The sequence below is a fragment of the Bos javanicus genome, chromosome 29 (genome assembly GCF_032452875.1).
Source record: "Bos javanicus breed banteng chromosome 29, ARS-OSU_banteng_1.0, whole genome shotgun sequence".
NCBI classification, from domain to species: domain Eukaryota; kingdom Metazoa; phylum Chordata; class Mammalia; order Artiodactyla; family Bovidae; genus Bos; species Bos javanicus.
Genome location: NC_083896.1, coordinates 42,258,761 through 42,283,360, shown reverse-complemented (window position 1 = coordinate 42,283,360; position 24,600 = coordinate 42,258,761). Strand labels below are relative to the sequence as shown.

The 24,600-nt window shown below is 42.5% G+C and overlaps 1 pseudogene; it reads left to right on the top strand.

Moving 5' to 3' along the window:
* The first annotated feature begins 2,898 nt into the window (after positions 1-2,898).
* On the top strand, positions 2,899-13,361 carry LOC133241728 (pregnancy-associated glycoprotein 1-like; annotated as a pseudogene).
* The last annotated feature ends 11,239 nt before the right edge of the window (positions 13,362-24,600 follow it).

Sequence of the window (24,600 nt, the reverse complement as noted above, 5' to 3'; positions counted from 1 at the left end):
CCATCACATTGGGAATCAAGGGTGGACACAATTCAATCCATGGCAGCTATGCAGATCTGTTTTTAAATCAAGACAGACCGTCATTTCATTCTCTCTTTTACTCTTTATTCATTTTTCCTGAAGTGTTTTAGGGACAAGATGAACATTTCACAAAATATACTTAATGAGTATTTGGGGTAAAATGATAGGATGTGAAAAAAATGCTCGTTTGTTCCCAATAAAATTAACATCTAATATCCAGTCCATGTACAAATTTCCCTGATTCTCAAAAAGCAGTTTTCACAGTTTATTGAAAGAATGTAGTCATATGTTGCACTCGGTTGTTCTCCTTTAAGAGTAAATAACTGTTCCTCTCCCAATTTTAATGCCATTTATTTGTTCAGAAACTGGGCAGAAGCAGGGTGGTTTGTCTTACAGAATGTTCCACTCTTGGGTTTAGAACAGGAGTCCACAGTACCAGCACAGTGGGTCAGGACCAGTACCAGTCCTTGGTCTATTAGGAACCAGACCTCCACAGCAGGAGGTGAGCTGCAGGCCAGTGAGTGAGGCTTCATCTGTATTATAGCTGCCCCCATCACTCTCTCATCACCCCCAGAAGGGACAGTCCAGCTTGTTTTCTTGGAACTGTTTGTAGTTACATAACCTATGCTTAATAGAAACAAAAATAGCATAAATATTGATGATTATTTCCCTTTCTCAGTGCTCAGAATGGTGAGTTGGTGCCCTAGCAATCTATCACAGTGACAACTTAGATGTTGCCTATTAACATTTGGACACATTCGGCCAGCTTAAAATGAAATATTAAAAAACTAAGATCATGGGATCCAGCCCCATTCTTCATGGCAAATAGATGGAGAAAAGGTGGAAGCAGTGACAGATTTCTTCATCTTAGCCTCTAAAACCACTGTGGATGGTGCCTGCAGCCATGAAATCAGAGGATGTTTGTTTCTTGGCAGGAAAGCTATGAGAAACATAAACAGTGTGTTGAGAAGCAGAAACATCATTCTGCCCAACAAACTGGTAGATGTTTGGCCTTTTCATTTGGATTCCTAAACTTTCTGTCCAGTCCCCATTGGTCTTTGAAGTCCCTTAGCTTTCTGGTCCTTCACGATTCCCAAGATTATTTTTTGCATTTCTTTACCCAGTCCTGAAATCAGCCATCTCTTTAAGAATCCATGCATTGTCTGATGGGAAATATATTTAGAAGCTACATGTTAGACCTCAGAATAGTCACTGTTATTAAGTTGTCATTGCTTCTAGGCTTTATAGTGGTCAGAGTAAGAAGTACACGTTTTCTTAAAAAAAATAAAATAAAAAGGAATATAATTAGTTGGTATAAACTTGTGCTTTCAGTTCAAGATTTAAGACAGCAGGGTTTGAATTAAACTTCTTTATGTTATGTGTGAAACTGTTTTCCTAGCCACTGAAAGGCTTACTTCAGAACATTAGTATTAATTATTGTCTTGCTTTTACCTGTTAACATGTGTGTGATTCTGTCACAATAACAGAAGTTATGAGGAACAGTAAGTTGTTGAATATAGTTTCAGATTTATTTCCTGTTTTTCTTTTGATTTTCTTTGGTTTTGTTTTGGATGGGCAGTATTTTTGTTTTTCCTTAGAAGATAGTCCACTCTGAATGCGGTCATAATTCTGAATTTTAAAGCCACTTAAGTAATGTGTTGTTATGGGCAGCTAGTCACCAGCTTGATGCAATTAGATTTATCAGTCTCTTTGTTCTCAATTTGTTCAGTTCAGTTCACTCCTTTCAGTCATGTCCGTCTCTTTGCAGAGCCATGGACTGCAGCATGCCAGGCTTCCCTATCCATCACCAATCCTGAAGCTTACCCAAGCTCATGCCCATCGACTTGGTGATGCTATCCAACCATCTCATCCTGTCTTCCCCTTCTCTTCCTGCCTTCAATCTTTCCTAATATCAGGGTCATTTCCAATGAGTCAGTTCTTCCCATCAGGTGGGCAAATAATTGGAGCTTCAGCTTCAGCATCAGTCCTTCCAGTGAATATTCAGGACTGATTTTTTTTTTAGGATGGACTGGTTTGATCTCCTTGCAGTCCAAGGGATGCTCAAGAGTCTTCTCCAACACCATAGTTCAAAGGGCATATGTGTGTGTTATTTGTCAGTGACATCATATTCCCCCTGTTGGGATTTATCCACCAGAACTGAATTTAAACACCATGCAAAAATGAGCATTAAGTCACAGTGCCACATCTAAATACACCTGGCAACAGGAGAGGCTCCTGTTGTATTCAAGGGACAGGCATGGATAGATCTCATGCAGAAATAGGCCCTGGGTGTCCTGGATGAGTCATTAAACACGATTGTCTTTACTTTGGCTGCCACAGTTGTTTTGTCTTCTTTGATTGGGAAGACATTTCAAAATTATTTTTTTGTATGTTTGGTTTGGCAGACAAAATTTTTCATGACATAGACCCTGTGGGGAAATTATATCAGAAATATATCCATTTTTCTTTTTTTTTGGAGAATAATTTCCTTTTTTTAATTTTTATTTTTAATTTTTTAAATTAAATTTATTTATTTTAATTAGAAGTTAATTACTTTATAATATTGTATTGGTAGCATTTAAATTTTGTTGGTTTGTATGTCCCTGATGATCTTTCTTTATAAGTAGAAAGGAAACACACATGTTCAGCACGCATTCAGTCTCTTTTTAAATCAACCGACATGAATTAAATTCCTCTGTGTCCCCACTGCACTCCCAACTCTAGACGAGAAATAAAAACCTGCAGAGACTGAAGGCTGATTCTAGCACATCGCTGTGGAGATTTCGTTCCCACTGTTTTTTGGGAAAAAAATTAATTGCTAACATTAAAATCAGTAGATTGTACATAAATATCCCAACTTCCGATTCTCTTGAAAACATGGCCAACTGGCCTGCTTTCCAGCATGGGTGAAGTGGAGGAAAGGCTTGTCCCAGTGGTAAGGCCTGTGCTGCCGAGGGTCCAACATGCCCACCTAATCCTAGTATCATGTCTCCTGCCTCCTGGGGCCATGAGTTTGTGAGAACTAGACTGCTAGCTCTCTTAAGATAAAGACTACTTTTGTCTTCATCAACTTTGACTTTGAAGCCTTTAACCCAGACCCTAGCACAGTTCTTCCTTGTATGTTTGTTGGATGCTATAAAATATCTTGTGGATGCATATGACATTTCTTCCAATACTGAAACCATGCAATTGAAGTACTGCTCTGCCCTAAATCTTTGATGCAGCCTGGCATCATAGGTGCCCCTGATGTCTGCCATTAGACCCACTACCTAAAGCCAGTTATATGTCCCTGGGCTGTCCCTGAGGTCTTCACTTTGTCATTTGACAACTTATTCTCCTAGCAATCTCCTCTCCAACGAAGACAGCAATGCATATCTCATGAAGTGGCTAGGAAGATGACATGAAACCACGAATGTCGAGCATGGCCCTTAGTATCCATTTTTATGATGTTCTTAGCAGTTTTTTTTTCTCCAAGTAGGCAAGGTTCTCCATCTTCTTAGATGTCCATGCAGATCAGTTTGATTTTCCAACCAACCTTCAAGGAAGAGATTAAGTTCAATTCTCTGTATTCTGTGAAGCTTCAAGGGCCACTCGCCAAGGACACTGATGAAGGTAAAGATTTTATCGAGAACTTTGTGTTCTTTTCAGACCTATTATTGGCCTAAAGGGCTAAACTAGGGCATGCCAGAGCATATATAACTAGGGGCTCCCGGTCACCACTACATGCTAAGAACCAGGACTTCTCTGAATACTTGGAGCCAGGAAAGAAGCATGAAGTGGTTGTGCTCCTTGGGCTGGTGCCCTTCTCAGATTGCAGAGTCATGTAAGGATGGAGACTGTAAGCCACATCATCTTCCTTTCTGTGATTTTTATTTTCATCTGATTATTCTTCTACTCATCAGGTTTAGAACAGAATGGAATATTTCCCTGACAATCTTAAAGTTCAACCCTTAAATATTGATAAGTACCTTGCTATAGGAACTGTGGGACCCAAGGTTCTTGGTGTAGATTTGCATAGTTCCACAACTCTGGGGTCCAATCATGTCATGACCTATTGAAATTGGAACTCCTTGCAATTGCTTAGTGCACAGTCAGTGCAGATGTAGGTGTGGTCCTGTGGAAAGCACTTTTCTACCTTTTATTTAGCATGTTCTTTGTTCCCTCTCTACTTCAGTGTGTATATGTCTATGTCTGCATCTCTGTATCATTGTCATTTATCTCTCCATCCCTTTGGAAGTCTCTGTGAGTGTATTTCTCTCTGTGGTGTTTTCTTTTAACTTTTCTTTTAATTTTCTACATTTCCTGAACTTGTTCCCTATCTTTTGGATTCTTCTTTAAACTCTCTCTTCTCTTTCAACTTTGAGAAAGATTGGGAAGGCTACTTATACACTGTTTTATATCTGACAAGCAGTGTGACCACAGCCAATTCACAAGTCTCTTAAATTTCAAATTCCTCCCTTGTAAAAGAGGACAGGAACCCCCCTTCTACCTCCTTCCCTGAGCTTCTATGAGAAGGATACAGTGGGATGGCAACAGCAATGCTAGTGGCTGTCATTGTTGAGACTTCCTATTTATCAGGCACCTTATATCCACCACTTCACTATCCCCAAGATGTCCTATATGGAGGGTTTGAATCATTACATTCCACCATTTTACCAAGGGAAGACTGAGACCCCACATAGTCATATGGCTTACCCAATATTACAGAACAGAATCTTTATTCAAACCTATGTCTTTGTCATGGAATATGCATAAAATTCATATAATAAGGTGACTCATAAAAATTATGAGAAAATACACAGGGCCATTACAATGACAGTTATAGCTTAACACTGACAGCTAAATGTAGCATCTTCTTTGTTTTCTTTGTCAAATGTTTGGTGAAAAGAATACCTCTAAGGAAAGTGAAGACAATGAGAAATACCCTCAGTGAAAAAACATGCTGAACAATTTCCTCAAGGAACATGCTTACAGACTGTCTCAGATTTCTTCTCGTGGCTCAAATACAACTATTCAGCCCCTGAGGAACATCATGGATGTGTGTTTTGGGAGGATGGCGCTCCACAGCGCCCCCTGGTGCTCTAACCTAGCACTGGGGCTCATCTGGAGATGCCATGTGGGATGTTGGGGCTATGGTTCCTGCAGGAGGCAGAAACACTGGGCAAAACGGGCCCCACGCAGAGGAGAAGGTACTATCATCTTCAACTCTTGTCTTGGTGATTGGGCCCAGAAATTACCAGGTGGCAGGTAAACTTCCATTTCTGTGTCAAAGATGTGTCATTAGTTTGAGGGAGATTGTTCCTTCTGAGTAGAAGGCAATGACAACCAACTACAGTACTCTTGCCTGGGAAAACCCAAGGACAGAGAGGCCTGGTAGGCTGCAGTCCATGGGGTCGCTAAGAGGCGGACACGACTGAGCGACTTCACTTTCACTTTTCACTTTCCTGAATTGGAGAAGGAAATTGCAACCCACTCCAGTGTTCTTGCCTGGAGAATTCCAGGGACGGTGGAGCCTGGTGGACTGCTGTCTATGGGGTTGCACAGAATTGGACATGACTGAAGTGACTTAGCAGCAGCAGCAGCAGTTCCTTCTGAACTAAGGGAGTCAACTAGTTACAGATGAAGAGTGAACCATCTCTGATCAGTAGGTAGACCCAATTGCAAAGCAACTGTGAATAACCAGGCAGAGGAATTCAGTTTCCACAGATGCAAGAACCATAGCAGTAAAAAGTTACCTAACCCGTATTCTGTGTAAGGCCATCAGAATCTAACACAGTCATTACTGTTTTTAGATTAGAAAAAGTGCTTATTTTGTCTTCAAGAAAGCCCATGCCAGCCTGAGAGATAGGCAAAGAGTAAATACATGTAAAAAAAAAAGGGTCACTTGTGTGGTGTTGATTGGATGTGGTCTGAGTTTAGAGGGAGTGGCTGGGGTTGATCAAGAAGGACCTCCTGGAGAAGGGGGTGCTAAGGCTGGGTTTGAAGAGACTACAGAGTTTCTCAAATGAAGGCACCAGGACTTCCCTGAGTGTCCAACGGTCCTGGATGCCCCGTGGTTATGCCTCTGCACTTCCAATGCAGGAGGTACCACTTCAAAGCCTGGTGATAGAATCAATATCCTGCACACAATGTAGCATAGGAAAAAAAAATATCAAATGTAAGCACCTCTGTGATCAAAGGCTTTGAGCTTCACAGTGGTTGGAAAGTGATCTCAAGAAATATATGACACCCAAAGGGAGACATCAGTGTGGGAATAGAGGGTAGCCACTTCTGCACTAACCCACTCCCTGCTTTTCCCTGTAGATGCTCTACATGGGTAACGTCACCATTGGAACACCCCCTCAGGAATTCCAGGTTATCTTTGACACAGGCTCATCTGACTTGTGGGTGCCTTCCCTCTTTTGCCCCAGTCCAGCCTGTTGTGAGTACAGATACACCCTACCTGGACCATCCTTCACTTGCCCTGCCGCCCTGTTTCTACCCTTGACACCTGATGACACTCATCTCTTGTGTCTGTAGCTACACAAGTTAGGTTCAGACATTACAAGTCTTCCACCTTCTGGCCTACCCAAAACACCTTCAGGATCACCTATGGATCTGGGAGCATGAAGGGATTTCTTGCTTATAACACTGTTTGGGTAACGTGTAAAGAGAAGCTGAGTCAGGACTGGCTATGGAGTGACCCTTGCTTGCAAAACAGGTACAGGACCATCTGGCAGGACCCTTCCTAGCCTAACTCCCATAGATATTGACCATCTTACCCACAGGATCCTGTGCCTGGGGAGGCAGTGCCCGTGGTGACACACAAGCAAACAGATTAGCTAACCCAGAGATTGACTTGCAGCTCCTCTGCCCATGAGCAGTTCAAGGTTCATTTTGCTGGGAGCGAGAAAAGGGTTAAAAAGCACCCACGTTTATATTCACAGACTGTTCCAGGCACTTTCAGATAATAATTGGTTTAATCCTGCAACAACACCACACAGCAGGTGGTCTGATTAGCTCATGAGACATATGAGGAAATGGAGGTGCAGACAGCAAGGGCCTTGCTGAGGGCACACATGTGGTAAACGGTGGAGTTAGGCTGGCTTTTCAGGACTGAAGTTGCTGTAGGGTGTTTGGGGACAGGATAAAACTGATCTGGGGACCCTGGGGGGCAGTCAAGGGCTTCAGGTATCCATAGTTGGAAACTGGAGGGCAGAGATGTCAAGGGGCCTGATAAATGAGCTCTCACTCTAGGGTGCCTTTGAGAGTCTAATAAAACGTATGGCCTGCCTCCCCAAAGTACTTGAGTAGTTCCCCTCTCTCTTTCTCTCTCATACACACTCACACAAATACACACATATCCCCAAAAGTGAATTTCCGAGGCAGTAGGTTCATAGATCCCTGCAAGCAAGACTGTGTTTTTGGCTTCCGTCTTCCTGGACAGATACAGAATCCACAGTACCTTAGAGAATTCAGTCCATTCCTGTCATTAGGTCATAGTGATGCCAGAGAAGGCTACCTTGCTCTCAACTCATTTTGTCCACAAGGGGGCACCAATGGGTCCTGGCCTGACTCTTGGTTGCCCCACCTGGACAGAAGCCACAAGGCCAATTTGACTTACTCAGGTGGTATTTTTCAGAGGGGCAGATGTTTTAAAATTCACAGCCTCTCACAAATGGAACCCAAATTGCCCTCCCAGCTTGGTCTAACTGTCTGTGGGCCACCAAAGACAGAGCCCAGCCTCAATTCTTCTCTGAGGATCTAATGTCAATGCACCCCAGCCCAGTCCTAGCCCCACTTCACGTATCTGTAAGTGGGAACACTCTTCTCTCCCACAGTTTGGGGACCTTGTAAGTACTGACCAGCTGTTCAGTCTAAGCTTTGTGGAATACAGGTGTGAGGGTGCACCTTTTGATGGCATCTTGGGCTTGAACTACCCCAACTTATCTGTCTTTGGAGCTATCCCCATCTTTTCCAACCTGAAGAATCAAGGTGCCATTTCTGAGCCTGTTTTGCCTTCTACTTGAGCAAGTAAGTCTGAGATGGAAAATCACTTTCTCCAAATTAGCTTTAAGATGCTTTTAGTTGCACAAAATTTATAGAACACTTGATAAAGAAGAATTCTGAGAGATAATCTAACCCAGGATAAATCTAGCCCCAGGGCTGTACCTGGCTTCACCATTGGCTTTTATAAATAACGTTTTATTGGACGACAACCCCGCTTCTGGGCTCAAGACCAATAACTCAGTCTAGGGGGTTGAGTGAGGAGGAAGACTAATGGAAGGCAATGGGAAACAAGTTGGAGGAAAAATCAATACGATTTGCTTATGAATTTGATAAGTAAGGAAGGAGAAGGATGGTGGACATAGTTCCTTCCTCATTAGCATTCCACCGGGAGCCTGGGACCAGCTACCCAATTTGCAGGAGCCAGTGAAAATTAAAGTGTGGGACACAAAACAAACATGTGGGACCTCTTGTTCAAGAAATATTAGGCATTTCAAGACAGGGAGAGCAGAGGTGGGGTCCCTTCTGAGTGTGGGGCCCTTTGAACAGTAGAGGTCACAGGCCAGTGGAGCCAACTCTGGGTGCCCTGAACCCACACCCTTAGAACTCCCAGGCTTTGAGTTTCCTGAAAAAATGACAAGCTGGACAAGGAGAAAGCCATTATGCTTCAGCACCATGTCCTCTGATTTTATCTGAGCACTAAGGTCACCGGAGGTAGGGCATCTTCAAAAGATATAGTGGGTGGAGCCCAGACAGGTGGCTCAGCTTCTAACCTCCTCTGTGCCACTCATTAGCCAGTAATCGACCTCGGTCTGGATCTCAATCTCTCCTAGCCTCGATTTCTGCATCTGTACATGGGGACCTTATTAGGGCCTTGATGGGTGGACCAGCACAGCTCTCAGACAGTGCTGTTGTTACTGTCCTCCAAGGATCAGCCCCTCTCTTCTCTCTACACTTGCAGGGTGAAAGGCAGTGTGGTGATGTTTGGTGGGGTGGATAAATCCTACTGCCAGGGAGCGCTCAATTGGGTACAATTGATCCAAACGGGAGACTGGAGTTACACATGGACCGGTAAGCCTCTCCCTCTGAGGGTCAGCCCAAGTGATGCTCCCACTACTGTACATGGACACAGGCAGACACACGCAAATGCATTCTCAGACACACAGTCACACAGACATATACACCACCCACAACGACACTGACACACAGACACATCGAAGCACACAAGCAGACACATATAAACATACACAGAGACACATATAAACATGCATAGCTAGTCAGAGACACACAGGCACTCACAGAGACACATACAAACACACATACAAACACAAATACAAACAAACACACAAGCACATAGATACACAAACAACCCATGTGTTCATAATCCCCTGGCCTTCTGACCAGGGTTCTGACCAGGGTCCTAAAAGGGTCCAGAGAGGTCTGTGCAGCTGGGAGAGGATTGCACCCACTGCCCTGTGAGGCGTGGAGCATGGTTAGAGGACTCTACAGTGTGGTGAACAGAGGATCAGGGAGAATTTCTCCAGCCTGAACAGAGGTATAAGATGACCAACTGTCCGGGGCTACCTGGGACATAGGAAGTTCTCAGTACAGATAAATGTCAGTTTAAAAACAGGGAAAGTCTTGAGCAAATGGGGAGAACTGGTCTCCTAAAGGAGCAACTACTGAGCAGTGTAGAGAGATTTGCTGAAGTCGTAAGATGTGAAAGCAACTAACAAAAAGACACCCCACGTTCATGGGCACACAGTGGGGCAGGGACTATAACAGAGAATCAGGAAGGTGGAATCCAGGAGTGACCTGAGGACGGGAGGCATAATTGATAGGATTCTGTGTGATACTCTCAGACAAAAGCTGACCTGTCCTTTGGAGTTTCTGTGGGCTAGTCATGTATTTCCTGGCCAGGGTCTCAGGGTCTGAGCTGGTTGTAGGAGCAGTGCTGGCAGACACCCTCTCCTAGAGGAGCCCCGCTCTCCCACCACTATGAGAATCTGCTGCCCTCGCAAATCTCCATCTTCACTCTGCGATTGACCTGTTATTTGTTCCCCACCAGATACAGCTGTCTGGATGTTTCTCATTCATTATTTTCACAGTCTTCATTCACTCACTAAACAGACAAGCCTTGGGCATCCACTGTGTGCCAGGCACTTTAGGGAGGCAAGGAGAATAAAACTTGCCCTCACATCTAAGAAGGCAGATGCACAGGAAATGAGACACACACATAGTGAGTTGTGACTTTGGTACATGCTAGACATGAGGAAGTGTCTACAAAGAGACTGTCAAGAAAGGAGACTGATAAACACTGGGAGAAAGACTTTCCTGAAACCATGACAATTAAGCTGGAATCTGGAAGATGAGAAGAAATTTGCTAGTCAAAGGGGAGGGGGCTCCTCTAGGAAGGAAGACCAGCTTGTGTCAAGGTGCAAAAGAGCCTGGTGTACTCAAGTACTGCATTCAAGAATGTCAAGGAAGGTGCCGTGTAGGGAGCAAAGGTAATGAGGGCAAGAGACAAAGAGCTGTTTAGGAGACAGTCTGGAAGAAGGCAGCTCTGGGGAGACTCAGAGTGACCTTGATGCCTGCTTTGTCACACTGTCTCTCAGCATCTCCATGAAAAGAAAGGCTATTGTTTGTTCTGGCAGCTGCAAGGCCTTTGTGGATACTGGGACATCACTGATCTTTGGCCCAAGAAGACTGGTCAATAACATCCAGAAGCTCATCGGCGCCACGCCAAGGGGTTCCGGGGTGACGTGTCATGCCCCAGGGTCACTCCCAGTCTCTACACACAAGAAGGATCTCCAGGGCCAACCTCTCTCCCTCTGTCTCTAACAGCACTATGTTTCATGTTTTGTGGTCAATACCCTGCCCTCTATTATCTTCACCATCAATGGTATCAACTACCCAGTCCCAGCTCAAGCCTACATCCTCAAGGTGAGGGGAGAACCCTGAGGGGTGGTTCTCAAATAGGAACTTGCAGGAACCCTTGGGCTGCTGCTGGGAGGAGGGCGCCCTCTGCAGGCCAACTTACACTATTGCAGATGCTGCTGAGCCCTGGGGCTGGCCAGAACCCCCCACAAGACGAACCACTTGGGCCGGAATATTACTCAGCCATTAAAAAGAATACATTTGAATCAGTTCTAATGAGGTGGATGAAACTGGAGCCTATTATACAGAGTGAAGTAAGCCAGAAAGAAAAACACCAATACAGTCCACTAACGTATATATATGGAATTTAGAAAGATGGTAACGATAACCTTGTATGCGAGACAGCAAAAGAGACACAGATGTATAGAACAGTCTTTTGGACTCTGAGGGAGAGGGAGAGGGTGGGATGATTTGGGAGAATGGCATTGAAACATGTATAATATCATATAAGAAAAGAATCGCCAGTCCAGGTTCGATGCAGGATTCAGGATGCTTGGGGATGGTGCACTGGGATGACACAGATGGATGATATGGGGAGGGAAGTGGGTAGGGGGTTCAGGATGGGGAACATGTGTATACCCGTGATGGATTCATGTTGATATATGGCAAAACCAATACAATATTATAAAGTAAAAAAAAAAGAGATATCTAAATTTTAAAAATAAAATTTCTATAATAAAACAATGATGAATACAAAAAAATTATTTAAGGAAAAAAAAAAAAGAAAAGAGTAAAGGGCCGTCTGGAACACTGATCATCTTGAAATAAATGTGATGACATAACGCCATGCTGGTACGGTGGGAGTCACAAAGAGAGGGGAACACTCAGGTCCTCAGTGTCAAAGAGCTTCAGTTCAATCTGAACCCTCAGAATGATGAACACGGAAGGTCAGCTCTAGCAGTCCTTGAAATAAGTCATGTGACAGGGAGAATGGCTGGGGACACTCACAGTGTCCCACCATAGGGATTAACAGTCTCCCTTCCCTTCTCGCAGTTTTCCTGCTTTGGATGATAAATTACATGGTCACCCTAGTTCTCAGATGTATCATCCACTAGCTCTGGCCGGGTGCCCCCTTTGTGAGTCAGGCTACCCAACCCCTCTGTGGGGAGGGTGGATGCTAATGTGAATAAAGGGTGCACAGTGACTGCTCAGCCCCGGCACAGGGTGGAGGCTTCATGTCAGCTCCCTGTGGGAGTTCAGAGCTGGCTGATGGGCTCAAAGAAGCTTTGAGGAAGGGAGGGAATTTCAGGAATTCTAAAACTGTAAACTTATGGAGCCATGTGGAGGGTTGCTTGGTTCTAGGCAAAACTGCACTGGATTCCATGCAAATGGCATCCCAATGTGCTCTGCACTGGGGCACTGGGGACTTACTCGGGGTATGAGGGCTATGGACTGAATGGTGGGAATGAGGAACCAGAGTACGTTATCCACCCAAGCCTGGAGTGGCCAAAGAGGGAGAGTGTGGGCTGAAGGAGGCTTCCCAGCGTTCCTAAGTTAAGTCTTCAAGAACGTGTTGTGGGCACTGCTCTATTTAAGATGGATAACCAACAACTAGTTACTGTGTAGCACAGGGAACTCCACTTAATTATATGACAACCTGGATGGGAGGGGTATTTTTGGGACCAGGATACATGGATACATATGGTTGAGTCCATTTACTGTCCACCTGAAACTCAGAATATTCTTAATCATCTATACTCCAATACAAAAAAAATTTTTTAAAAATAAAGTATGTATTGTGGGGATGCAGGAGGAGAACCAGCATTCTCTGCAGAAAAAAACAAGGAGCAGGAGTCAGCAGGAAAGAAACAGGGAGAGAGGAGAACTATGGACATTCTTTTTTCTTTTCTAAAAATTTTATTGAAGTGTGGCTAATCTTCAATGTTGCATTAAGTTCTGCTGCACAGCAATGTGATTCAGTTATACACATAGAGAAATATATATTCTTATTCTTTTTCATGTGGTTATGACTGGATAGTTAATATATTTGATATATTTCCTTATGCTCTACAGTAGGACTTTGTTGTTTATCATTCCTCTGTATCCCCAACTCCCAGTCCTCCCCTCCTGCACACCCTTCCTCATGGCAACCTCATGTCTTGGCCCTTTTTGGTTGTGGATGAACTCTCATATCCCCTGCTAAGGAGAAAATCCATTGATACTTACCAAAAGAGGGACATAAAACAAAGAATTGTGCGGGTCTGGATATTTGTGGGAGTCACATATAAGGGCTCAGGCTGACTGGTGTGTGTCTCTGGCTCCCCCAGGATTCTAGAGGCCACTGCTATACCACCTTTAAAGAGAACACAGTGAGGACATCTAGGGAGACCTGGATGCTGGGTGACATCTTCTTGAGGCTGTATTTCTCAGTCTTGGATCGAGGAAATGACAGGATTGGCCTGGCACAGGCAGTATAAATGCTTGGAGTGGTTCAGGACTCAGTAAGGCCACTCTGAGGAAACACTAAATCACACTTAGAGTACTCTTGCCCAGGATGCTGGTGAACTGTATTTGGTGGTCTGCACACCTTATTCTCAATAAAGAATAAAGGGTTTTACTCGTAATGGTGCTGAAACAAACGGGTGCCTCTGTTTGTGTCTGGGAGGTGTACAATGATCAGGAAGGATCTAGAACCAAGTCTGAATCACAGTTGAGAGGAGCCCACCTCCACCTGGCTTCAAGGAAAGGGGGGACTCATGGAAATGATTTTGGGAATACAGGACACAAGACTCAGAGCAAATACAAAGATCTCAGTGACTGGACCCAAGAAATCAGAAGTCATCAGTTCTCTATTTCACACACTCACTGTTTCATTCCCTCTTCTTTGATAGTCTTAGCCTGACAACTTTCTTCATTAAGGCTTCTACACTTAGTGAGGGAGTCCAGACTACCTGCCCTAGGGTTATATATCCTGAAGCCATCTCCAATAAGGAAAGAAAAGATTGAAGACATCAGAGTTCAAGGGTGTTCTCTGAATGACCCACCTCAGATCACATTTACAGTCCTAGATCAGCCGTCCTGGCAGGGTCATGGGGTCCTATGATTGGCTTTACATGGTCGTGTGGTCATGACCCAGCAGCACACATGATTGTCAATTTCCTCCAGAACTACAAGACTGAAGCTGGGGAGAGGCAGCCCCAAAGAAAGCGACTGGGAGATAGTCTAGGCCATGGAAGGGTTTGTGATGACCCACCAACTCCACCACCTCCTCATTCAGAGGAATTATGAGGGGTAATGAAATAGACTGTCTTCATCCCATCTCAGATGATCTTATCACTGGGCTTGTCCTCCAGGGGAGTTTGGGTGAGGTACTTCATACAGAGCTGGTTCCCTCTTGTTCCCACACCCCAGTCACCAGCTCTCTGCCACATATGCCTGCTCTTCCCTTTCCAGTCCTACATGGTAAATGGTGGCCCCAGTGAATCCCTAAGCCATCTCCCTCCTCCAGGGCCCAGAATGCCCCTTGCTTGGCCTCCAATGCTGCTGGGGAGAATGCAACACATGTATTGAGAGATCCAGGGTACACAGAGCCTTCAGCATTTCTGAGCTTCTCCATGGGTGAGGCTATGAACTGTTTGCTTGGAGCTGCCATGGTTAGGCACTTTTGCAGTGGAAGCATCCATTCTTTCCACCTGGAGGCCCTCAGTAGATGCCTCAGCTGAGACAGCAGGGGTCAGAGGTTGATTTCCTTTCAGATTGACTGGTTTGATCTCCTTGCTGTATAAGGGACTCTCAAGAATCTTCTTAAGCACCACAGTTCAAAAGCTCAATTCTTTGGCATTCACCGTTTCTTATAGTCCAGATTGCACATCTGTACCTGAGTACTGGAAAAACCATAGCTTTGACACTACAGGCCTCTGTAGCAAAGTGAGTCTCTGCTTTTTAATACACTGTGCAAGTTTTTCATAGCCTTTCTTCCTTCCAAGGAGCAAGTGTGTTTTAATTTTGTGGCTCTAGTCAAGGTCCATAGTGATTTGGAGCCCAAGAAAATAAAATCTGCCACTGTTTCCACTTTTCCCTCATCTATATGCCATGAAGTGGTGGGACTGGATGCCATGAATGTTGAGTATCCTTTTGTGAATAGTTTTTTGAATGTTGAGTTTAAGTTAGTTTTTTCATCTCCTCTCCTCATCGAGAGGCCCTTTAGCTCTTTTTTGCTTTCTGCTATCAGGGTAGTGTCATCTTCATATCTGTGGATGTTGATACTTCTCCCAGCAATCTTGATTCCAGCTTGGGATTTATCCAGACCAGCACATTGAAAGATGTATCCTACATATAAGTTAAATAACCAGAGTGACAATGTATACCTTGTCATTCTCCTTTCCCGATTTTAAATCTTTCAGTTATTCCATGTCTGATTCTAACTGCTGCTTTTTGACCTACATACAGACTTGTTAGGAGAAAGGTAAGGTGATCTACAACTCCCATTTCCTTAAGAATTTTCCACAGTTTGCTGTGGTCCATACAGTGAAAGGCTTCAGCATAGTCAGTGAAGCAGATGGAAATGTTTTTCTGGGATTCCCTTGCTTTCTCTATGATCCAATGGATGTTGGCAATTTGATCTCTGCTGCCTCAAACCAGTCTGTATACCTGGAAATTCTCAGTTCATGAACTGTTGAAGCTTAGCTTGAAGGATTTTGAGCATTACCTTGCTAGCAAGTGAGATGATCACAATGGCACGATAGGTTGAACATTCTTTGGAATTGCCTTTCGTTTGGTTTGGAATGAAAACTGACCTTTTCCAGCACTGTGGCTACTGCTGAGCTTTTCAAATTTGCTGACACATTGAATGCAGCACTTTGACAACCTCATTCTTTAGGATTTTTAAACAGCTCAGCTGGAATTCCATCACCTTCCCTAGCTTTTCTTGTAGTGATGCTTCCTAAAGCCCACTTGACTTCATACTCTAGCATATCTGGCTTTATGTGAGTGACCCCAGCATCATCCCTATCCCAGTCATTATGAACATTTTTGTATAGTTCTTCTGTGCATTCTTGCCACCTCTTCTTAATCTCATCTGCTTCTGTTAGGTCTTTGACTTTTCTGTCCTTTTTTGTGCCCATCTTTGCATCAAGTGTTCCTCTGGTATCTCCACTTTTCTTGAAGAGATCTATACTCTTTACAATTCTGTTCTTTTCCTCTAATTCTTGCACTATTCACTTATGAAGACTTTCTTATCTCTCCTTGCTATTCTCTGGAAGTTTGCATTCCATTGGGTATATCTTTCCCTTTCTCCTTTGCCTTTCACTTCTTCTATTTTCTCAGCTATTTTTAAGGCCTCCTCAGGCAACCACTTTGCCTTCTCACATTTGTTTTTCTTGAGGATGGTTTTGACGACCACCTCCCATACAATGTTGCAACCCTCCATCCATAGTTCTTCCGGCTACCAGACTGAATCCCTTGAAATTATTTTTCTCTCCACTATATAATCATAAGGGATTTGACTTAGGTCATAGCTGAATGTTCTAGTGGTTTTCCTTACTTTCTTCAATTTAAACATGCATATTGTTTGCTTCTGCCTAAGCATTTCTTCCAGATCACCACCCACCACTCCCAGTGGGTGTGGAACAAAAACACACAATTTGAGGACTGTTACCCTGGGTTTGTGGTTGGCTTTTCACATGCTTAGCTGTGTGAGCTTGATCAAGTCTCTTAACCTCAGTTTCCTCATCTGGAAAATGGGCCCCATGATGATAATTCCACCTTCTAGATTGCATGTGTGCCTGCAAAGAGCAAGTGGACCTGAGAGGGCTTTCTGGGTTCCTGAGTCTGGAACAAATATGAATTATTCTGCCACCTGGGGAGAAGGAAATCTATTTAGAAGTTATGGCTGCCATTCCCAAGGCTAAATATTGATTCAAGCCAAATGACATCTATTTCTGAACTGTGACACAGAACTCTGACTGAGCTGATGCTTCTGTTTTCCGGGCTCCCACAAGAGCTAATGATTACTCACTTTCTCAGCCTTACCAGTCAGTCTTTCCTTTTCAACTACTTCTCCCCTGAAATCACACTGCAAGGAAAGTTGTAAAGGCTCTTGGCCTCTTGTCAGTTTCCCACATCTCCAGAGTAGCAACACGTAGCTGTTATGGCTACTTGTCATAGCAACAACTATGGCAACCTGTACAGCCCAATCTCAGCCTGTTAAATGTATCTTTCCCCATTTGGCCCTTCATGTTTAAATTACCTATAGTTGCCTTAGTATCCTTCCTATGCTTGCTGTTTAATGTCTAAATGTGTGTGGACCTCATCTAGTTTTCTTTCCCAAGCGTAATTCCGACCATGCAGTTAAGTAACCAAACATTTAGTCATCGAACAACCCATAGGAATTGACAAAAGCCAACCACCCATCATGCATTTCTTGCTTGTCCCAAAACACCATTGAAGTGATCTACTGAAACAATGTGATACATTGGCATGTACACTTCAGAAGGGACACTTTTTCTCTGGATTTGTTTTCCATCTAGTGCAGAATGGCTACCATAAGCCTAGCCCTCCAGCAGCTGGTCACCTAATTTTTTCAGACTCAGCCCACTCCAGATCCCTTCCATATCCCTCAGTAAAATCTAGAGAACAGACTCAGTCAAAGTTCTCACTCCTGCATAAAACAGTTTTTTGTTTTTTTAGAAAACAATATTTTGGTAATACATTCAAAATCTTGTGCTCCTTGCCTTGGATTCAAGGACCTGCACCAGAGGATGGGAAGCCTCCCCTTCCACCTAAATCTTTCACCACTCCCACCAGGGCCACAGGCTTGACTGGACCCCAAAGACTTCTGCCTGCTCCCTGATGTCCTCTGTACATCAGTTCAGTCCAGTTCATTCTCTCAGTCATGTCCAACTCTTTGCTATATTATGGGGTGCAGCTTGCCAGGTTTCCCTGTCCATCACCAACTCCTGGAGCTTGCTCAAACTCATGTTCATGAAGTCGGTGATGCAACCCAACAATTTCATCTTCTGTCTTCCCTTTTACTTTCTGCCTTTAATCTTTCCCTGCATAAGGGTCTTTTCTAATGAGTCAGTTCTTCCCATCAATTGGCCAAAGTATTGGAGGTTCAGCTTTAGCATGGGTCCTTCCAATGAATATTCAGGACTTATTTCCTTTAGCATGGACTGGTTGGATCTCCTTGCAGTCCAAGGGACTCTCAAGAGTCTTGTCCAACACCACAGTTTAAAAGCATCAATTCTTTGGTATTCAGCTTTATTTATGGTCCAACTCTCACATCCATCACAACTTGTGGCAAAACCATAGCTTTGACTATACAGACTTTTGCTGTAAAGTAATGTCTCTGCTTTTTGGCATGCTGTCTAGGTTTTTCATAGCTTTATCTTCCAAGGATGAACGTCTCTTTTTTCACAGCTGTATTCACTATCTCCAGTGATTTTGGAGCCCAGGATAATAAAGCCTGTCACTGTTTTATTGTTTCTCCATGTATTTGCCATGAAGTAATGGAATGGTCTTGTTTATTTATTTATTTTTTTAAATTTTCTTGGGCTCCAAAATCACTGCAGATGGTGACTGCAGCCATGAAATTAAAAGACGCTTACTCCTTGGAAGGAAAGTTATGACCAACCTAGATAGCATATTCAGAAGCAGAGACATTACTTTGCCAACAAAGTTTCATCTAGTCAAGGCTATGGTTTTTCCTGTGGTCATGTAGGGATGTGAGAGTTGGACTGTGAAGAAGGCTGAGCACCGAAGAATTGATGCTTTTGAACTGTGATGTTGGAGAAGACTCTTGAGAGTCCCTTGGACTGCAAGGAGATCCAACCAGTCCATTCTGAAGGAGATCAGCCCTGGGATTTCTTTGGAAGGAATGATGCTAAAGCTGAAACTCCAGTACTTTGGCCACCTCATGCAAAGAGTTGATTCATTGGAAAAGACTCTGATGCTGGGAGGGATTGCGGGCAGGAGGAGAAGGGGACAACAGAGGATGAGATGGCTGGATGGCATCACTGACTCGATGGATGTTGAGTCTGGGTGAACTTCGGGAGTTGGTGATGGACAGGGAGGCCTGGCGTGCTGCGATTCATGGGTTGCAAAGAGTGGGACATGACTGAGCAACTGAACTGAACTGAACTGAATGGAATGGGATGCCATGATCTTCATTTTTTTGATCTGTACAAACCATATCAAGACCATCCTTAAGAAAAAGAAATGCAAAAACGTTGTCTGAGAAGGCCTTACAAATAACTTAGAAAAGAAGAGAAGCAAAAGCCAACGGAGAATAGAAAGACATACCCATCTGAATTCAGAGTTCCAAAGAATAGCAAGAAGAGATTTTTAAAAAGCCTTCCTAGTGATCAGTGCAAAGAAAAAGAGGAAAACATTAGAGTGGTAAAGACCAGAGATCTCTTCAAAAAAATTAGAGATAGGGAAGGAATGTTTCAGGAAAAGATGGGCACAATAAAAGAGAGACATGGGATGGACCTAACAGAGGCAGAATATATTAAGAAGAGATTGAAAGAATACATAGAAGAACTGCACAAAAAAAGATATTAATGACCCAGATAACCATGATGGTGTGATCACTCACCTAGAGCTAGACAATCCTGAAATGTGAAGTCAAATGGGTCTTCAGAAGCATCACTAAGAGCAAAGCTAGTGGAGGTGATGGCATTGCAGTAGAGCTATATCAGATCCTAAAAGATGATGCGGTTAAAGTGATGCACTCGATATGCCAGCACATGTGGAAAACTCAGCAGTGGCCACAGGACTGGAAAGGTCATTTTCCTTGCAATCCCCAAGAAAGGTGATTTAAAAGAATGTTCAACTACCACAAAATTGCACTCATAATACATGCTACCAAAGTAATTTCTCCAAGCAAGTCTTGAACAGTACATAAACTGTGAAATTCCATATGTTCAAGCTAGATTTAGAAAAGGCAGAGGAACCAGAGACCAAATTGTCAACATTCGTTGGATCATAGAAAAAGCAAGAGAATTCTAGAAAAACACCTACTTCTGCTTTATTGACCATGCAAAAGCCTTTGACTGTGTGGATCATAGCAAACTGTGGAAAGCTTACAGAGATGGGAATACCAGACGATCTTACCTGCCTTCAGAGAAATCTGTATGGAGGTCAAGAAGCAACAGGTAGAACTGAACATGGAAGAGCAGACTGGTTCCAAATCGGGAAAGGAGTATATACAGGCTGTATGTTGTCACCTTGCTTATTTAACTTATATGCAGAGAACGTCATGTGAAATGCCCAACTGGATGAAGCACAAGCTGGAATTAAGATTGCTGGGAGAAATATCAATAGCCTCAGATATGCTGAAGACACCACTCTCATGGCAGAAATTGAAGAGGAACTAAAGAGCCTCTTGATAAATGTGAAATAGGAGAGTGAAACATCTGGTTTAAACTTCACATTCAGAGAATGAAGATTATTGCATTTGGTCCCATCACTTCATGACAAATAGATGGGGAAACAATGGAAACAGTGAGAGACTTTATTTTGGGGGGCTCCAAAATCACTGCAGATGATGACTACAGCCATGAAATTAAAAGATGCTTGCTTGTTTGAAGAAAAACTATGACAAACCTATAAAAATTTTTTAAAAGTAGAGACATTACTTTGCTGAAAAAGTTCAGTATAATCAAAGCTATGATTTTTCCAGTTGTCATGTATGGATGTGACAGTTGCACCATAAAGAATGGTGAACAATGAACAATTGATGGTTTTGAACTGTGGTGTTGGACAAGATTCTTGAGAGTCCCTTGGACTGCAAGGAGATCCACCCAGTCATCCTAAAGGAAATCAATCCTGAATATTCATTGGAAGGACTGATGCTGAAATTGAACCTCCAATACTTTGGCCAGCTGATGTGAAGAACTGACTCATTAGAAAAGACCCTGTTACTGGGAAAGATTGAAGGCAGGAGGAGAAGAGGATGACAGAGGATGAGATGGTTGGATGGAATCACCAACTCGATGGACATGAGTTGCTCAAGCTCCAGGAGTTGGTGAAGAACAGCGAACCCTGGTGTGCTGCAGTCCATGGGGTTGCAAAGAGTCTGACATGACTGAGCGACTGAACTGAACATACCACATAGCAAATACTATTTGTAATTGGCATGTTTTTCCAGCAATACTGGGGCTCTCTAGGCCCCAACAAATATCCCCAATCAAGTTTGCACCCATGCACAGAAGTCAGTGCCTAGCATTCACAAGGCATTCAGTGAGTTCTGATTGCAGGAGAACCTCCATTTTAGTCGACATAAAGGAGTAAAGGACACATTTATCCTCATGTCTCAAATAACCCCAAAGTAGAAAAGACAAATGAAAGAGCATTGTTTTACATCAAACATCTGGCAGCAGAGAATGGATTCCTGAGGCAGGGAGCAAGCAAGGAGAGTTCTACAATTGCCCCAACTCTAGAAATAGTTTCCAACACATACATGGAAGGTGTACCTAGGCAAAGACAAACAGTCTCCCCAAGAAGAGAGATTTATGACTCTATATAGTTAGAGGTCACAGGAGAGAGCTACATACAGAGAACTGTGGGAAGGTACAGGTGATACCCTTCCAGTTTTTAGCAGAGAGTTGATAGTACTGGTCTGAATTATAGGGAACAATCCTTGAGTCTCAAATTGCACCAAGTCTAATTGTGTCCCCACCCACCAGCATGGAAATTACACATTTTAAAATATAAATTTATGTATTTTAATTGGCAGCTAATTACTTTACAATATTGTCTTGGTTTTGCCATACATTGACATGAATCTGCCACGGGTGTACACATGTTCCCCATCCTGAATCCCTCTCCCACCTCCTTCCCCATACCATCCCTCTGGGTCATCCCAGTGCACCAGCCCCGAGCATCCTGTATCATGCATCAAACCTGGACTGGAGATTCGTTTCACATATGGTAATATGCATGTTTCAATGCCATTCTCCCAAATCATCCCACTGTCGCCCTCTCCCAGAGTCCAGAAGACTGTTCTATACATCTGTGTCTCTTTTCCTGTCTCTCGTACAGAGTTATTATTACCATCTTTCTAAATTCCATATATATATATATATATATATATATATATATAGGTGGTTTTCTTTGTGGCTTACTTCACTCTGTATAATAGGCTCCAGTTTCATCCACCTCATTAAAACTGATTCAAATATGTTGTTTTAAATGGCTGAGTAATACTCCATTATGTATATGTACCGAAGTTTTCTTATCCATTCATATGCTGATGGAGATCTAGGTTGTCCTGGCTATTATAAACAGTGCCGCGATGAACTTTGGGGTACATGTGTCTCTTTCAGTTCTGGTTTCTTTGGTGTGAATGCCCAGCAGTGGGATTGCTGGGTCATATGGCAGTTCAATTTCCAGTTTTTTAAGGAATCGCCACACTGTTCTCCATAGTGGCTGTACTAGTTTGCATTCCCACCAACAGTGTTAGAGAGTTCCCTTTTCTCCATACCCTCCTCAGCATTTACTGCTTTTGTAGACTTTTGGATAGCAGCCATTCTGACTGGTGTGAAATCATACCTCATAGTGGTTTTGATTTGCATTTCTCTGATAATGAGTGATGTTGAGCATCTTTTCATGTGTTTGTTAGCCATCTGTATGTCTTTGGAGAAATGTCTGTTTAGTTCTTTGGCCCATTTTTTTTTGATTGGGTCGTTTATTTTTCTGGAATTGAGCTGCAGGAGTTGCTTGTATATTTTTGAGATTAATTCTTTGCCACTTGCTTCATTTGCTATTATTTTCTCCCATTCTGAAGGCTGTCTTTTCACCTTGCTTATAGTTTCCTTTGTTTTAAAGAAGCTTTTAATTTTAATTAGGTCCCATTTGTTTCCTTTTTGCTTTTATTTCCAATATTCTGGGAGGTGGGTCATAGAGGATACTGCTGTGATTTATGTCACAGAGTTTTTTGTCTAAGTTCTCCACTAAGAGTTTTATAGTTTCTGGTTGTACGTTTAGATCTTTAATCCATTTTGAGTTTATTTTTGTGTATTGTGTTAGAAAGTGTTCTAGTTTCATTCTTTTACAAGTGGTTGACCAGTTTTCCCAGAAATACTTGTTAAAGAGATTGTCTTTTCTCCATTGTATATTCTTGCCTTCTTTGTCAAAATAAGCTGTCCATAGTTGTGTGGAATTTACTCTGAGTTTTCTATTTTGTTCCATTTATTATATGCCTGTCTTTGTGCCAGTACCATACTGTCTTGATGACTGTGGCTTTGTTGTAGAGCCTGAAGTCAGGCAGGTTGATTCCTCCAGTTCCATTCTTCTTTCTCAAGATTACTTTGGCTATTTGAAATTTTTTGTATTTCCATACAAATTCTGAAATTATTTGTTCTAGCTCTATGAAAAATACCTTGGTATCTTGATAGGGATTGCATTGAATCTATAGATTGTTTTGGGTAGTATACTCATTTTCACTATATTGATTCTTTTGACCCACATACACAGTATATTTCTCCATCTATTAGTGTCCTCTTTGATTTTTTTCACCAGTGTTTTTATAGTTTTCTATATATAGGTCTTTAGTTTCTTTAGGTAGATATAGTCCTAAGTATTTTATTCTTGTTGCATTGGTGAATGGAATTGTTTCCTTAATTTCTCTTTCTATTTTCTCATTATTAGTTTATGGGAATGCAAAGGATTTCTGTGTGTTCACTTTATATCCTGCAACTTTACTATATTCATTGATTAGCTCTAGTAATTTTCTGGTGGTGTCTTTAGGGTTTTCTATGTAGAGGATCATGTCATCTGCAAACAGTGAGAGTTTTAGTCTTCTTTTCCAATTTGGATTCCTTTTATTCCTTTTTCTGTTCTGATTGCTGTGGCCAATACTTCCAAAACTATGTTGAATAGTAGTGGTGAGAGTGAGTACCCTTGTCTTGTTCCTGATCTTAGGGGACATGCTTTCAATTTTTCACCATTGAGGATAATGTTTGCTGTGGGTTTGTCATATATAGCTTTTATTATGTTGAGGTATGTTCCTTCTATTCCTGCTTTCTGGAGGGTTTTTATCATAAATGGATATTGAATTTTGTCAAAGACTTTCTCTGCATCTATTGAGATAATCATATAGCTTTTATTTTTTCAATTTTTAATGTGGTATATTACATTGATTGATTTGCCCATATGGAAGAATCCTTGCATCCCTTGGATAAAGCCCACTTGGTCATGATGTATGATCTTTTTAATGTGTTGTTGGATTCTGATTGCTAGAATTTTGTTAAGGATTTATGCATCTATGTTCATCAGTGATATTGGCCTGTTGTTTTCTTTTTTTTGTGTGGCATCTTTCAGGTGTTGGTATTAGGGTGATGGTGGCCTCATAGAATGAGTTTGAAAGTTTACCTTCCTCTGCAATTTTCTGGAAGAGTTTGAGTGGGATAGGCGTTAGCTCTTCTCTAAAATTTTGGTAGAATTCACCTGTGAAGCCATCTGCTCCTGGGCTTTTGTTTGTCTTACATATTGCATTTGTATATTGCATTTGTCTTACATATTGCCGTGCTCTTATGTTGAGTGCCTTTATATTTATAATTGTTATATCTTCTTGGATTGATATTTTGTCATTATGTAGTGTCCTTCTTTGTCTCTTTTCACAGCCTTTGTTTTAAAGTCTATTTTATCTGATATGAGTATTGCTACTCCTGCTTTCTTTTGGTCTCTATTTGCATGAGATAACTTTTTCCAGCC